Source organism: Buteo buteo, chromosome 1, assembly GCF_964188355.1.
Source record: "Buteo buteo chromosome 1, bButBut1.hap1.1, whole genome shotgun sequence".
Lineage (NCBI taxonomy): Eukaryota > Metazoa > Chordata > Aves > Accipitriformes > Accipitridae > Buteo > Buteo buteo.
The window spans coordinates 69,300,460-69,315,415 of NC_134171.1; the positions used below are offsets into that span (position 1 = coordinate 69,300,460).

The following is a 14,956-nucleotide window of genomic DNA, read 5'->3' on the forward strand; positions in this document are numbered from 1 at the left end:
AAGGTAGCTAAATGCTGCTAGTGATCTATGCTGAAGACATTACACAAATAAAGTTTTGTGTATCCCTTATGTCCTGGTACCCCCAAAAGGGGAAAAAATCTGCTGAAGAAAGGTAAGGAAAAGAAACAGAGCTGATCTGGTTTGGTGAATTTATTTGATAGCTTCCAGCTGATCCCACACTGCCATCCCTCCTGACAGAATATTCCGGGAGAAATGTTCATGCAAACAGAGCTTGATTTCTATGGGAACTGTCTTCCCAGATGAATGTTTTTCTTCTATGAAAAAAAAAAAAGGTACAGATCGTCTAATTTTTGATAGCATGGGTATAGCAAACAAACAACTTGCCCCTTCTCCCTCTCCTGATCTTCTTTCCTTCTAGGACTCAAATTCTGCAGAGGTTAAAAAAAAAATCAGGGACAGCTGGGCTCCTCAAACAGAAGTTGCAAAGGTTTATTCAGTTGTAGGAGTACTTCAGTGAGTTCATGTAATCATTTAAAGTTTTATTCTCTGGTAATTAATGTTCCTGTGGTATTTTATATTGCTTGGACCTCGTTCAATGCTAAATAGTTTAACTGGAACAACAGAAGTGATCCCCTCTGAGATCAGGACACTTGGATCAAATGGAAACTGAAAAAAGTCCATGGGACTAGCCGATTTGTAGACTAAAACCAGTGTTGTAGTTTAGTCTCAAATGCATTGTGGAAACTTCTTTGTAGCTTTTAAAATTCTTAGCTGTGATATTAACTGAAGTCTCTAAGGCTAGGCAAATGAAGATTTCTTCATGCTTGCAAGAAACAGAAAAGAGGGTTGAAAGAGAAAGGAGAGGCATTCATGTAAAGCTCTTTCTGTAGAATTGTGCACAGATACATTTCCGGAAGTTCAAAAACCCATGATTGTAATTTGGCAATATATGTGTATCTGGTATCAAATCCTGCTTGCATTACTTGAAAGATCAGGCTAGTTTCTAGAGAACAAAATGTGGCTGTGTTGTCAAAATTCTTGTTCATTGCCTACTCTTTGCTAGTTAGTTTTCATGCCAATGTACCAGCTTGGCTGCATTGACTAGAACACAATCTCTTCTGATTTAAGCTTGTGTTGTGGAACCTGGCCCTTTGCATTTATATTTATAATGAAGTCTGTTTATTGTCTTTGATAAAAGCAGGAGAACCCAGTCTGCTTGAAAGTCAGGGAGAATTGTTCAGTTGTCCTTGTAATGAGGGACAGTTGTATTTTGCTATTATCTTTGATTAATATGCTCTTCACCACTACATGCCTTCCCTATGGATTTCACCAGCCACATGTCAGCAAGTGTAAGAGCCAATTTCTTGCCCTTTGTAAGTCCGGCCAAGGGGAGGTCTGGGGAGCAGAGGGCCATAATGGACCACGAAAGTCTGAGCACAATTATTTCTAGCTAATCAAACACAAGAAATGGCAGGAAGCAAAGTTTATTTATGGAGGAGATGTCTACTAAGAAACCTACAGTTTCTATTTACTACTTCCAAAGAAGATTACTAGAAAATGAACAAGATAAAAGCCCTGTAATATTTGAAAATAAGGACAGTTTAAAAATCAGTCAGAAGGGAGAAAAATCTCTCATGTATTTAAAAGATGCGGGCTCATTGTTTCATATCTGCTTTCTAAATAACATGATATCTTTTTAGGTTTTTTTAGGGTGATAATGTTATGAAAACGATTAGTTCAACAGAAAGTGGATTTTTCAAGGTAAGTCAAGCTTAATTTATTTTGAAAGGTCATAGTTAATGAAGTTTTTAAGGTGTAGACTAAGGCAAATTATTTATAGTCTGGATGCAGGCCAGTGCAGTACTATATCAGCCCCTGGGTAGCTTAGGGGGAAATTTCACCTTAAGCAGGAAAGAACTTTATTTCTCTGCATAGTAGAAAGCTGCCCAAAGCCACCACACTTCAGGGAATATAGGGTAATAACTTCCTAGATACTCTTATTCTTTCCCACCGTGCTACCATCTTTTTCTTTGGGGATGCTGGAGGGGACAATTCCTTCCTGATGTTGGGGTAGAAAAAGTGTCCCATCCATTTGTGTAACTGTTTGGTCCCTGAGTAGACTTTGTGTGGATTGTTCTCAGTATCCACCTGTCCATTACCACTGTCACAGTCTGGCTCTGCATCTGGCATCAGCTGTGATCAAATGTAGGATACTTAGGTTGTCAGCAAAACTGAAACTCAGATGTTGTTATTATAAAGAGCAAAACACTGCTAATTTTGTTGTGGAAGTTGTGTCCTGTATTTCTTCATAATGATATGTTTGGTGTGTATTGTGTGTTTATTTGGTGGGCTACATTATTAAGAGTGTGGTGATGCTCCCCCTCTACTCCGCACCAGTGAGGCCACACCTGGAGTGCTATGTGCAGTTCTCTAGTACAAGAGAGATGGAACTACTGGAGAGAGTCCAGCAAAGGGCCACTAAGATGATTCAGGGACACTCATATGAGGAAAGGCTGAGAGAGCTGGGACTGTTCAGCCCGGAGAAGAGAAGGCTCAGGGGGGATCCTATCAATGTATATAAATACCTGAAAGGAGGGTGCAAAGAAGATGGAGTCAGGCTCTTTTCAGTGGTGCTCAATGCCAGGACAAGAGGCAGTGGGCACAAACTGAAACACAGAAGGTGCTGTCTGAACAACCAAAACCACTTTTACTGTGAGGGCTACTGAGCACTGGTGCTTATTGCCCAGCAAGGTTGTGGAGTCTCCCACCCTGAAGGTACTCAAAAGCCATCTGGACATGGTCCTGGGCAACTGGCTCTAGATGGCCCTGCTTGAGAAGGGGGTGTGGAGCAGATGACCTCCAGAGGTCCCTTCCAACCTCAACCATTCTTTGATTCTGTAAAGGGTGAGAATTTAAGCCACATACATTAAATAGCATGTTTCCAAGTTCCTTGGAGCTCAGTACTTCTTAGAAGTCTAGATGGAGCCACACTCCACAGTCCCTAGAATAGGAAAGACAGTCTCCCCTCCAAATCAAAAGAGCTGTTTTTCTCGAATCTCCTGTTACCATCTGTTCACACTGGACAATTTAATCCACATTAATAAAGACCCAGCTCTGAAAATATTTGACAAAAATCTTCACCAACCAGTCAATCATAGCCTGAAATAAATATTGAAGAGCACTAGAATGTCTTGGCCCAACTATCAGACATATGTGGATGCACTGGGCCATTGTTCAAAGGTTCATTGTGCATAACTGTGATTCTGACATGAACACTGTCTGCCCAGATTATTAAAGAAAATAAAAATAAAGTCATCTGTTTATTACACTTGCAGGTCACTTCCTGCTTTTGCAGTTCTTGGAGATAAATGCTGTGAAGTATGGAACAGTGCCTCTCATATTTTAAATTAATTCAAGAAGGCATATTGGTATTTATGACATTGTAATCACATACAAAGGGAAAGAGGGAAGTCATGCTTTTAGGTGAAAAAAGCTGACCAAGAAAAAAAATTGGGTATGAGCAATTGAAATGGCCTTATAAATAAAAAAATGTTTTACTAACAACAAAATAGGGCTTCAGAAAAACATGTACTATTTTCTGAGTCAAAGCTTTTTTTTCCCAGGTACAGCATATGAATGGAAAGATCCTAAGCCTTTTATGTAGATCTGTTTGGTAAGGTTTCTGTTATGCTTCAACTGTGTGGATTTCTCTCTGACAAATGCATCATGGATCCCCCCCTCCCCATCACTGGTAATCTGATGTACTGGGAAAGTGAAAGTAATTTTTTAATTGCTCTTTGGTGTCATATTATGTTCTACACCTATCTGTGTTAGATGGAAGTATGCTGCTCTGGTGACAGTAAATTCTGTGTGTTTATACTTCAGATGTTTCCTGTGAGCTTCTGGAAACTATTAAAGCTATTGGACTAGATCCACAGAACACATGAACAATTAGAGTTATATTGGATTTGGCTTATGAGAAGACTTTTTAACCTGCATTTACAGTTATGAAGGGCTAACAGTTGCATTTTAGTTTGATTTAAACAGAGCTTCAGCAAAATCTTTGCTTCAAGGACTGTCTGTATAAGCTGCAAGGGAAATCAACCTATGTCAATCTGCTCTTATTTGGACACTGTCTTACTGCCTTACAGTGCAGTAAAGAATGTATCTGTAAAAAAGTAATTGCACAAATAATCCAAAAGAGACATCCATGACATGTCACTGCTTTTCCAGAGAAATAGCATGTAGGTGTCTTAGTGTTGTATAAGATTAAGAAAGGACAATGTCTTTTTTTTGGAAACTGTTGAATAAGAAATTGCACTGGACCCTAAATAGCCTTGACACTCTCCAGCCATAATAATTGCAACTTTTGTAGCCCTTGGAAATAGAATTAGGAAGAGTTTCTCCACTTTCTCCCTCACTTGCACAGGCATGCAGAGGTGGGCCAGAGTTTTGCCAATTGGTTCCTTTGTTGCTGGCAGACAAAAAGATAAATTAGTGTTGCAATCTGCCTTTCCCTTTCCTTTTTTAAAAGTTTGCTTAAAAGACGAAGGCTAAGATCAAGAGCTTTGCAGATATATCAAGAATTAATGACCCTTGTGTAAGTCACACATCCCGTGCCAAACAACCTACATACCAGCTGAGGTGACGAGTACAGAGACAGTCTCTGACAGGGAGTATGTCATGGGAGTAGCAACTGTACAGGAACAAGTATTGGGAATGACTTCTTACAGGGAAAACAAAAGAAGATTAGGGATTCAGAAAAAGATGTGACCAAGATGTCCATAAAAATGAAAGTTGACTGGTCTGACAAGTCTTGGATTTCAAAGTTTTGTTGGATGTATATCTAGACCCTAATGGGTCTGATTTTTTTTTTTCCTTACTGTCTTTTTGGCTTTCCTTTGTGTTAGTACAAGAGAGGTATCCTCTTACAAAGTGATTCCCTTGAGCTTTTCCTCCTTATCTGTCTTCTAATAGTGAAGAATCCAGGCCTTTTGATATGATCCCCTATCACAGATGAGGATGAGTTAGCATGAGGGGAATTACCCACTCCATGCTAGGCAAGGTTGAGTTATAGTTAAGGAAAAACATATGCATGGAGCTCTTTGTTTTAGCTTTTTCTCTATGTGCTGTAGACCTTTCAAGGAAAGAACAATTAATGCTCTCTTCTGGGGAAGCCATTCTGAGTTACCATTCAGTCAGTGTCAAATTCGGTTTGGCCTCATTAGGAACAAGGGGAGTTGCAGCCTGTAGACAGACTCAAAGAATGTCTGGGCCATGACAGATGGAGGCATCACAAGGGAGAGAGGTATTAAGCCCTGATTTAGTGTGTAAAACTGTTTTAAGCTGTGTTTAAACTCTTCATGGTCTGTGGCAGAAATGATTCAAAAGTCTTATATTTTTGTCTGTGCAGAAGAGTTGGGCCAGGTCAAAATCCTGGGCCTGCATCCTTAGTATGGAAACTTCTGCATTGGGCCTTAAATCAAAACTGCGTGGGTCACACCTGACTATGCCTTTGAGTAAGAACACCCAGTGCTGCAGTATAATAGGGTAGAAGTGAAGACTTTCCACACCAGCCCGGGAGGGAAATAGGCAGGAGGAAAGCTGTACTCCTCTTTCCTTCAGACTCAAACATCAGCTCTCCACCTTTTGCCCAGTAAAATGCCAGAATATTTTGTTGGAGGTAAGCAGGTCCCAAGCAAGGAGTGAGCAATGAGCCTGTGGTGATGCGTAGGATCTGACAGTATGGGAGAAAATGAAAAGGAGTGGGTCTCTGTGTCTCACTGACTTTTCACATAACCTCCACAGTCAAGTCCTTCTGTAGATGTCACAGACCCCTTCACAGCCCTTCCCAGTGAGATCAAAATCTCTCAAGCAGGACACTTGGGAAGGGAAGGAAAAGCCCCATACCTATCTGCAGATATCTAAATCCTTTTGCACTTACTGTTTTTGCAAATACCACAATAGTTGGCATTATCATGAGACAAAGTCATATTTTGTGTCAGTAACACAGAAGATTCCAGTGGTGTCACCTATTGCAGTCACAGTCATTATCACTACAGCAGTTGCCCAGCTTCCCAGCCAAACTTAGCTCGCTCTTTGGGAGTTTGGGGGGAGGCGGAGAAAGCAGGGCTGGTGTTTGACAGCCTGCACCTGGGAGTGTACACGCACCCTTTTATGCCTTATCACACAGCTATACTAGCCAAATACTTTCTTTGTGTGTCAGAAAAAGGTGCAGTGACAGGAGCTGGCTGCCAGTATTTGACAAGGGAGCGGTTCAGGGAGAGAACTGGGTGGTTAGTTGAAGCTGAGATGCTAAAAGATGTATACCTATGACTGGTATTTGATGTGGCTATGATGAAAGAATCAGTGACCTTTGCAGTGCTGCTAATGGATCACAGAGTCAGGTCTCAGGCAAAGTTTTACAAAGACTAGGTTGTAGCGTTTCTTACCATTGAAAAGATTTTTGAAGATTAATGTTTGGAAGGGAGGAAATTATAAGAATACATTTGCAAAATTCTTGGGTTTTTTGTGTTGGGGTTTTGTTTGTTTGTTTGTTTGTTTTAGTTCTCAGAGAGGGCTTTTAGAGACTCAGAGTAGTAACCTGTTTTTCTTGACCTTCACCAATGTTGTCTGACTTAGCAAATGACCCTGCAGGCCTTCAGTTTCTTTTTGTGCTTACTGATGGCCAGGACTTCTTGCTGTTACAAAGACTTGTGTGGCTTGACATGGCTTAAGGCTGCTTCAGTTATGAGCTTCACAAACAAAAGTTAGCTTTGCTTTAGCTTCAATGCCAGAAAATAAACACACATGCACTTAAAATCCAATGAAAGTCAGGCAAAGTCTTTCTAGGGTTTTTAGTTCAATCACTACAGCCCTACTCAACTGGGGAGCCTAGAGAACAAGTAAAGAGTAGAAGGAAGAGTCCTGCCTGCCTTTCATGTAGAAAAACCTGACTTCTTCATCCTTTTCAAGGCAACTGAATGTCAAGTCAGGTTGTGTTGCCTAAGGCTGCTACGCAGTGAGGGGATTTAAATGTAACCTCTGCATACAGAAAAAGGAAGTCCCTTAATTCATTCAATATTTTATTAGAAATCTCTTAATGCTGGTCTTATTCCTAAAGGTAAACATCTCAGAGGCTTTTCAAAGCCTGTATTTCATTATTTAATAATCTGTTTTCAGTAACACAATTCCCTAGGTCTGAGCTTGTAACTAAATCCACAGGCTGGAAATATCAGCAGTCCAGGAACTGTTAAATAATTAAGTCATTGGTGCCTGTAAGTGTTAGGGCTTGAATCACTCATATTTTATTTTCACAAACTGCTGGGGAAAAAAAAGTGTTGTAAAAAAAGATTACTTACTAGCTCTTTTTAAGGACAATATGACTTTTGTCTACAATGGCATGGTTTGAAACTGCATGAATTTTTGTTTAGAAAGTAGTATTTATAGGAGAATATTTATCAGTGAGCCTGTACATACCCAGTAATTTGTGTAGAGCGGTTTCACCTGTATGTGATAGAGTTCTCCTATCTTCTGGACTCGCTGGAAATCCCTACCTCCATTCAGAAGCTAAATACATTTTTTATAGGACTTCTGTATGGCAACCTTTTTTAAAGAATTCCTGGGAATAGCCATTGACTGGAAAATATAGGATAGTGTTTGGCTGTGGAACAGCACAGACCTATACTGGTTGTGTGTGCCTAAGTGCTTGTTCTTGTGCTTGCATGTGTGTGTGTGCATATATGTGTACACAAGCACACGTTCGCACGTGTCCTGTCTCTCAAATGGGGGAAATGTCTCTGAAGGTAACCGAAGGCCAAATATTCGGACTACTTGTTTTGACATCTCAGACACTGAGGTGTAAGTGGGATCATTTTGAACACATAGGATATGACATAGACTGCTCTCTAATTTCAAGCAGATGGAGGCAGGTCAGTCCACTGAGGGAGTTTCTCATCCATGAATGATATATGTCATGATTTTTCTTCATCAGAGAAAGAAGACGAGATTGGTTTTATCATAGTACCATTTACCCGGGAGGAAGACAAAGTAGTACAATCATGGATGTAGTGTAAGAGAATAGGAGTTCAAAGAGGGATAACAGAGGGATTTTGTGAGCACTAATAACATGCACTCCCTAATTCAGTCCAGACAGAAAACAAATGAGTGCCATAATTTAGCATGGAACCAGATACCTTTCTTCTGTGGACAATTTGAATTCAGTTGCTATGTGGAGTGAGATGGCTGGATAGAAATGGAGGGGGAACGGGGGTGGGAAGAAAATGAGATTTTGATGAAATGTTGTAGGACATGAGAATATTTTCCTTGTACTGCTAAATGGAATTCTGCACTTAGCAGTGCAAAACCACCGAATTAGTACAAGGCAGGAAATATATACTGACTGTTTCGAATACTGGTTTTTGTTCTGTTGCATATGATAGTATGACAATGCTATCTTTCTGTATCCATCATCAAACATACTTATTAAGCTAGGATCTGGAAATAAGTGGTTAGAATTAGTCAATTTTTTTCATTGCATCCATTTGTTTTCTTTGGCTTTTTGAAATACTTTGGGACTCTTGTGATCTGTAATGGGAAATCCGCCTGCATTCCCTTCAGAGTTTATTTGCTGTGTTTACATGCTTAGACTATATTGACATTGTTACTAAGGAGAAACTAGCTTTGCTAATGCAGGAAGCTCTAGCAACTTTATATATATATACAAAATTTAAACATACAAGCATTACAGTAAAAAGCAAATTTTAAATTCTTCATTTTCAAGCCACTCATAAATTATGAAATACTAGAATTAAGCTTACCTCTACAACCTCTGTTAGACCCCTCTGTCTTCTATATGTTTGTTATAAAACAGTTGGTAATTTTGGCTATCGGCATGAAACTATTTTTCTGGTAACTTTGAGGAGAACAAATTGCATCAAACATCTGAAAAATTACAAAAAAAATTTCAGATCACAAAATATTTTAACTTTGCTCTTGGCTAGGATTGACTGGACTTATTTGCTGCCTTGATTTAAACATCATATTGACATCTTCTTGTGATTAGCTGCAAAAAGAATGTGGAGATATTCATGATTAGTAAATATCCTGTGAATTAAGCAGGCTGTGACTATTTTCTGCAACTGAGTAATGATGAACAGCAGACTTAAAAAAAAAATCGGAGCTGTTTATGAATGTTACAAGTCAATCAAAAAGAGTTTCTGTTATTATGAAGACATCCCATTTCTTTAATAGCTGTAGTTTAATTATAAAGGATTTTTTCCAAATTGTTAGCCGTAATTGAGAATATGAGTACTGAAACTAAAGAACTTCCTTTCTTGGTATCCTTTTGATTCTTTTCTAAAAAACAAAGGCCTACTTTATGGTTTATTTTATGAAAGGTTAGAACTATGATTTTAGCAAATAAAACTTAATTATTTATACAAAATTGTTTTCACCAAACACCCACTTATATTTCTGGTTGTTTTCCAGGATATGGTATATCTTATCTGATGGTCATACTTACCTTTTCTATGCTGGAAAGGGAGAAAAATGAAGCTTCTAAAATGTGCCTTAAATCTCAAACTAATGTTTTCATGTTTTCACACGCAAACTAATAGAGAAAAAGTCTTCTGCCATCCCTGCTATCCTGTAGCCCAAAACTATTTTATTCTAGTTCTTGGTGTTTCTCATAGAACAGATCTTTTTTTTTTACCTTTACCACTAAGATTTGAGAAAATTGCTGTAATATAATTATACACTGTTCCAGTTCAGTATCACTATTGTTTTGAGCCACTACGCTTGCTGGAGTGGGCAGCTTTCTTTTCAGCAGTTAGCAGTCTAAATGTGAAAGTTTCCTTTTTTCTTTTTCTTTTTTTTTTTTGGCAAAAGCTGCTTATTGAAGACTGTTCATTTGCCCAGTGATTCTTTCAGTGCTAACACTTACTGATTTGTCTTAATGAAGTAATTCAATACTGTAGCAGCAAGAGATGATAAAGCCAACTGCGCAACATAGCAAGTAACTTTTGGTTCTGAAGGACCTAATTGATTTAATAATATGAATGTACATGTATGGTATTTACCTGAAACTGAGAGGATTCTGGATCTAATACAATGCTGTGTTGTATTAGATAAGGGGTTTAGAGTGCAGGAATGTTTTTGGTTTGGTTTTTTTTTAAGTCCTTTTATTCTGATGCAATGACAGCATATGCTTTTGTTCTTGAGATGACCTCTCTGAACTTAAAAGTGCATATTTTAAAACACCAACCAGACAAATGAGAGGATGGAATCTTATGACATACTGATTTTATTTGAGACTGCTACTTCCACATTTTGCTCTTTAAATAACACAAACATTTTCTGTTTTGTTTTTTGTAATTGCTAAAGAGTTGCGTCCCTAGCCACCTGACTAAAATAAAACAGTTCCTTGTATGCACTGTGTTATAACCACAGCAGATGACTTACTTTAATGGCATTTTATCCTTTTTTGAGAGAAGCAGAAGCGTTAGTGTGAAGGATGAAAGATTATTTAAAATAGTTATAAGATATTTAATCAGTTCCAGGTAAGCAACCTCAAATCACCGCAGATTTGCAACAGGGAAAGCGCATCTGCAGGTGGTTATCGTAGAGCTGTTAAATTGAGGGAGGTTGTCAAATTTTCTGCTCTGTTCTTGATCACTCTGTGTCAAATGTGATGCAACCTGCCTCCCATTTTTGTCTTCACTCTGGGGATAAAAGGATATTCATAGAAGCAACGTAAGAGGTTTCTGCCAGTTTTCGATCAATAGGTAAATTCAGTATTATTTGGGGAATGCATGTCCTTGAAGAACAGAAGGAAAAAATAACTAGCACATCCTGAATGAGTATTCTTAGAATAAACACAGGTGTAAATATGAATGATGTAATGCACATTATTCTTTAGAATTAAGATTTCCCTTTGGAGTTAGCAGGCAATTAAGTGTCAAATTTGAGGCAGAAACTGAACCAAGATGCTAATAGATTAATTTTTCTCTGTTGCAATAACAGTCATTTCCTTTTTAAAAATTCAGCTTATTAAGCTGTTTTAGATATCACAAAAGGGCTTGGACAAATAGCTGTTAGGTCCCTGCATTAATCTTGATAACTTTGGTATTGTTGGCTTACTGTAAACCACAAAAAGTCACACTGTCATGTGTCTGTCCACAAGATTAATCTTAACACAACACTGCAGCTTGCTTTAAAGGCCACTCTAACATAAAGAAGTTTAAAGAATCCATCAGTTACACCTAGAATTTCACTGTATGTCTAAAGAAATGGGAATGAAAGTCAAATGTATTTTTTAATGCTTGTTAAAGTCAAAACTTACTGAATTTCATTACTTAGGTCCTTGTTGTTTTAAACTACTTATTAATGAATTGATCAATTTAAAATTATTTAATTTCTCATATTATTTAATTATGTAATTATTTGCTTTAATTATCATATAGTTAGAATTTATTTTATATGCTTCAATTGCCAATTAATAGTAATTATTCCTTATTAATATATAAATTATTCAGGTTTTGATCATTAACTTCAACATACTATGAATTTCCAACAACAGTTGTGCATTTGCAATGCACTATATTTTATTGGTAACAGATCTGGTCTTTCCTTCAATAATGCTATTTTATCCCACACAGGGATTTTTATTGTTTATTCATAACAAAGTTTTCCTACTGTACAAATTTTAGACATTTTCTCTACTACAGTTTCAATGCTTTAGCTTGTGCTACCATAAATGCTTTCATATTACCTTCCCTCTTAAGCCCAAGTGATGCTCCAATGATAATTTTAGGAAAGTTTTACACCTGTAACAGCTTGCTCAGAATAAATATGTCTTGGGAAAGGACATGAAGAAATGAAAAATTTGTTTGTATAGGTATTTCTTAAACCTTTTGCTTTTCCAGTTTTATTAAGGAGCAGAGTTCATTTTAAACTTACAATTCCAAAAGCAGATCATTGAAAGAAGATTCAAAGAGATCTAATTAAATTGTCCTTTACAAAAACATCTTTATGGAAAATGTGACCTTTCTGTTTTTATGCTGTGGAGGATCAAACTCCATTTTAAGGTTTCAGAGAAGGGTGAAACAGTGGATTGTGTTGTCTGAACACATTTGAATGCATAGCATTTGAACAGCAGAGGGAAAAATAATGGATTTGTGAAAAAAAAGAAGTGGATGATATAAACAGGAAGAAAGAGGAAGTAGAAGGTTTAGCACACAGCTCTTTCTAAGCCATACAGAAAGGATCTGCTGATGTTGCAGGCACTGAGACTGCAGTCAGAGAGTATTGGGCAGGAATGGGACACCACTAGTGTCCGTTTTGTACACGGTGCTGCTGAACCCCAGCTCTTCAAGGTGAGACTCTGCTGGCCAGATTCTCTTCTCATGTGGGCTTATGCAGTGAGCCTCTGGTGGAATGGCTCAGGTGGGAGGTACAGCACTTCTGAAAACTCTCAAGCATCTTAGCATGCCTATTCTGGCAATTTAAAACTCAATTAGCATGAACATTTGACCCAAGTATTGAAATTTAAACTAGCCCTCTCTCCTCTATACATAAGAAAGCTGTGAGGAGAGCAACTGCTTTGGGCCAACACTGTGCTTCATGTACTGCAAGAAATTTGCCAGTATAGATGGTAAGGGAGCTGTGAAGGTATATTATGTCTTAAACATGGTACATTGTCCTAAACTGAGTGCAAGTATATTCTGAACCTTGTCCTCCATCTGCAGTGTTTGGAGCCTATCCTGATTAGGTCTAAGCAATCTAATTGGATTATTGTGCTAAAAATGTGGCATTGGAGATTTTTTAATTTTTAGGCATTTTAGCTCTGTTAACTTATGCCATGATAAACAGCAAATATTGTCAGCATCTCTATGGCACATCTACTTCTGTTCGGTTGACATTTTCACATCTGCTGGAAAAGAAACCAAATTATAAATGACAGCCTACAGCATTCCCCTTTGCATTACTTTGAATGAATTAAGCAGGTTATAGAACTATGTTTTCTTATGGCTTTTGGGTTGAGAAAAAATTATTGGTTTTGCCAGACCCTTGACTTCTTTTGTGTGAAGCATGAGGTCTCTGCAAATCCACATTACCTCAGGGACAGTTTAAAAAATTCACCAGTTCCTAGAGGGTCCATTGCTGGATCAGGCCAATGGTAGACATAACAGGAATGCAAATTACTTCCATTATACAATTTTAATAAATATGATTCAAAGACAACTGTTCCTGCAGCTTGTCCAATGGAAAAAAAAAAAAAGCCCAAGCCAACTGCTGAACAAAAATGCTAGTAGCTGTGATGAATTATAATTCATTTTGGACAGGAAACGATAAATATATGACCTAAAGGAAAAGAAAACTTTAGGCCATGTAATTAGGGGGAAAAAAAATCCCATTAGTATTATGAACTATGGGCTGAGCAGGAAAATCCAAAGTGTAAGAAATGAGGCTCCAAATCTATAATTGTTCAAAAACAAGCTAGAAATGCATACAGGAATGATGCAGCAAGCCTTGCAAAAGGTGGAGATCTCCAATAAAAGACAATTTGTATGATTCTAAATGCTTATCCAGAGAAAATTCAGAAAAATATTTTATTTCACATACAGTAAAGTGCTAACAACAGCCTTAAGACAGTCACTTCACTGTTACAGTAATGTTCTTGCCTACAGAAGATTGCTAAACAGATTTCTGCTTTCCCATGCTTGAAGAACATCTTTGTTTTGAGAGCTATTCATATGTGCTTCTGGGCCAAACCACAAGCTCAGGGTGATTTGCATAGTCTTCTGCATTTTCATGTGTCTCATCTGCTCTCACCTCTTATTCTACTTTTATAATGTAATTCCCCTTCTTGTCTTCCTTCTTACAAGGTATTTCTTACCCTTTAAGTCCATGTGAACTGGCCGCTAGTATTCTCTTCATTGTCTTATTTCTGGTATAGGAGAGACCCTGTGTCTACAACATGAAACTTAAACTTCCTGTCGTCAAGTACAGATCTTAAATCACCCATCAACTTCTACATATCCATTCATTGAGCCATCCCTTCTTTAGTGCCACAGTATATTTTCTTTTTTTCCTCCCTGTTCAGACCATGCAACTTTCCATGGGATTAAGGCTGGCTGTGGGTCACTGGTTTGGTGCTTCAATTTGCAGCTGCAGTACCATGCAAGGCAGCATAGCATGCTTGCTATTACTGTGCTGGCTTCAGATCATAGGATGACAAATAGTATTCCAAAGTGGATCCCTGCATGTCAGAGGTAATGATGTTTTAGAAGTTAATTCAGTCATTTACCGTTTCCCTATTCCTAACCTCATAAGATTTTATTTTTTTAAAAGAAGATAACAGAATCATGTTATCATCACTGGATTCCAGTAAAATTAGTGCTATGTGTTGGATTTAAACCAGTCTTAACAGCCCACTGGCAATGAGACCTACATCCATTGATGTGTGCTATTTAAACCAGTAGCAGACTCTGCAGAACTTAATGCTGTGGTGTGTCATCATTTCAGATGTACGTAGATTGCAATTTGAAGTTGTTGTGTTGCTTTTTACTGTGTGTTTCTCACATTACAGAATAGTTTGCTGAAATTCAGAGGAGGTATGCAGTAACAAACATTAAGTGTATTATTTACTATTCTAGGGTCTTGGTTTTGTCTCTGTAACTAGTGACTAAGGTTAAATGTGTGGAGACCAGGAGTTACAGAAGCTATTATCAGTGAGTGGGAGCAGGGTTGCATTGCCGTGCCTAGATACATAGCAACAAACAGCACACAAAATATTAGACTAGAGTGAAAACAGAGGCGTGGCCTTTGCTCTGTTTGCTGCCAAACCCAAGGTCTTGTGGACTGATGAAAGGAATGTGGTCCAGAGGTGAGGCCATACTTAATGAGAGAGCTCCTCCATGACACTTAGAAAGTTACGGCAAGAGAAGAGACAGGGAGCACGTACAGTCTCCATTTGATGTTTGCTCCTGGAACT

At 38.1% G+C, this 14,956-nt stretch overlaps 1 protein-coding gene across 4 annotated transcripts in view; it reads left to right on the top strand.

Moving 5' to 3' along the window:
- TTC29 (tetratricopeptide repeat domain 29) overlaps positions 1-14,956 on the top strand; it is a 374,033-nt gene that overhangs the window by 55,746 nt on the left and 303,331 nt on the right. For 2 of the 4 annotated variants that reach the window (XM_075035166.1, XM_075035148.1), the window contains exon 1: positions 1,684-1,722. The exons of the other annotated variants lie outside the window; for them this stretch is intronic. The gene's annotated coding sequence lies outside the window, so the exon portion shown is untranslated. Of the gene's footprint in view, positions 1-1,683; positions 1,723-14,956 lie in introns of those variants that run through there. 4 annotated transcript variants of the gene reach the window in all.